This window comes from Gossypium arboreum, chromosome 13 (assembly GCF_025698485.1).
Source record: "Gossypium arboreum isolate Shixiya-1 chromosome 13, ASM2569848v2, whole genome shotgun sequence".
Classification (NCBI taxonomy): domain Eukaryota; kingdom Viridiplantae; phylum Streptophyta; class Magnoliopsida; order Malvales; family Malvaceae; genus Gossypium; species Gossypium arboreum.
In genome coordinates, this window is record NC_069082.1 from 18,401,157 (window position 1) to 18,403,773 (window position 2,617).

Here is a 2,617-nt window from a genome sequence, read left to right on the forward strand (position 1 = left end):
CATGCTCTTTTGGATTGGGTTCGGTGTTACTAGGTAAACTTCCTGGTGGTCTTTCGAAAATCATATTAGCCAGTTGCCCAATTTGATTCTCGAGTCCTTGGATCGACGCTTGTTGATTTTTAAGTGCAGTTTCAGTGTTCTGAAAATGGGTTTCTGCTACTGAAATAAATTTTGACATCATCTCCTCAAGGTTTAGCTTTTTCTTTTGCTGGTAAAGTTGTTGTTGGAAGCGTGGAGGATATTATGGTCTCTGATTTCTTTTGCCTCCCCATGAGAAATTTGGGTGGTTCCTCCAACCTGTATTTTAAGTGTTATTATAAGGATTATTTTGAGGTCGAAGATTATTACCTATAAAATTTAGTTGCTCGTGTTCCATGTTGTGGCCATAAGGTAGGTATTCTGAATTGCTTGTTCCACCTCCATTTGTATTGCATTGCATTACTGGGTAAACCTGTGAAGAGCTAAGTAAACCATCAATTTTTTTATTCAAAAGATCTACCTGATTGGAGAGCATGGCCACCCAATTGACATTAAAAACACCGGCTGCTTTCGTTGGCTTTGTCCTCATGACTTGCCACTGATAATTATTCAGTGACATCTTCTTTATAAATTCATAAGCCTCCTCAGGTATCTTATTATTGATACTCCCACCAGCAGCTGCATCAATCATCTGTCTAGTCGAAGGATTCAGGCCATTGTGGAATGTTTGAACCTGCAACCATAATGGTAGTCTATGGTGAGGGCACCTTCTCAAAAGGTCCTTGTATCTCTCCCATGCATCAGAGAGTGTTTCTAGATCCATCTGTACAAAAGAAGAGATATCATTCCTTAATTTGGCCGTTTTAGTTGGCGAAAAATATTTAAGTAAAAACTTTTCGGTCATTTGTTCCCAAGTAGTGATTGACCCTCAGGGTAACGAGTTCAACCACTGTTTAGCTTTGTTTCTCAATGAAAAGGGAAAAAACCAAAGGTGGATGACATCATCAAAAATGCCATTGATTTTAAAAGTGTCACAAAACTCCAAAAAGTTTGCCAAGTGATTGTTTGGATCCTCATCCTGCAAACCATCAAATTGAACAAATTGTTATATCATTTGAATTGTGTTAGGTTCTAGTTCAAAATTATTTGCAGCAATAGCAGGTCTAACTATACTTGACTTAGTTCCTGTTAAATTAGGTTTAGCATAATCATACATAGTGCGTGGAGCAGGATTCTGATTTACTGGATTAGCAGCAATCGCAAGAGGTAGCGGATTTTCCTGATTTTTCACCCATCTCCTTAGTTGTTGTAACAGTTTGATTTTGGCCCTAGTCGGAATAGTAGTTTCGGGACCACAAATCTGAGTTTGAAAAATATTTTAATATTATTTTCTGTGTCTGTGATATGTGAATTTACATCTGTAAAATTTTTGTGATTTAATTTGTCTGTTTCTGTGCTTAATTATGAAAAAGGATTAAATTGCGTATAGTGTAAAAGTTGAGTGCTAGATGCTAAAGCATCTATTTTGCTTGGCTTTTAAAATAAAAGTCCTTGCATGTCAAATTTACCATTTATTTTAGTGGTGGAAAAAAATAGCCATGTAGTTGGTGAATTTAATGTTATATCATTAAGGGCAAAATGGTAAAAGTTGATTGTAATGCTTATTTTAATAAAATGAAAACAAAAAGGCGGCATATTATCATGGATATTAGCCAAAAAATCAGCCAAAGAAAGAAGGGTTTGAAGCTTCTGTACATTCTGCACTTTGGTAGTTAAATTGAGGTATGAAATTTGTTCGGCTTTTGATAATTTCTATGTTTAAGTGATCGTTGCTTCGTGTTCTTCAACCCATGTCTGAATTTCTATTTTTGTTAAAGATATCATGAAATGCCATTGTTGATATCATGAGTTTTGTGATGTTTTTGAATGAATTATGAAGGCTTGGTAGATGGTTCATAAGTTTTGTCATTGAGTTTTTGATGAAATTGAGCTATTTGGGTTAAATTTTGAGAATGAGGTTTTGAAGGACTAAATTGTGAATTAAACATGTTGTATGGGCATATATAGAATCCAAGAAAATTCGACTAGCCCTTGTTTCAAAGAAATTTTGCATATTTGTGATTTTATGAAAAATAGACTAAATTGTCAAAATGTGAAAATGTAAGGGCTAAAATACAAAGTGCCCTAAATATCTGTATATGGATTACATTAAATGAAATGAATGATTGAATAGTTGGATTTGTATTATATTAGATCAAGAACAAAGAAAATCTGACTTAGATCGGGGGAAGTCCAAAATAGTTGAATAGTCGACTCATTTTATCTGAAATCCGTCCGAGGTAAGTCAAATTACAATTACGTGTTAATTGAAATAAATTCTGCACATATAAACTGTAATCTGTATTGGATGGCCTTGAGTGCCTGATGAATATCTTTGGAGTAAAGTATGATAATATGTTAATATCTAAAAAGCTCTGTATACTTCTAAGAAAAGTTGACATCTATCTGATATATCATGTAAGACCGTGTCTGGGACATAGGCCTCGATTGGGATTTACGTAGAAGACCATGTCTGGGACATTAGCATCATATTTGATTTCGTGTAAGACCCTGTCTGAGACAGAGGCATCGATATTGA

The 2,617-nt window shown here is 34.8% G+C and overlaps 1 non-coding gene across 1 annotated transcript; it reads left to right on the forward strand.

Annotated features, from left to right (window-relative positions):
* The first annotated feature begins 728 nt into the window (after nucleotides 1-728).
* On the forward strand, nucleotides 729-835 carry LOC128287151 (small nucleolar RNA R71). Its single transcript, XR_008277847.1, has one exon. It is a non-coding gene; the product is annotated as a small nucleolar RNA R71 (small nucleolar RNA).
* The last annotated feature ends 1,782 nt before the right edge of the window (nucleotides 836-2,617 follow it).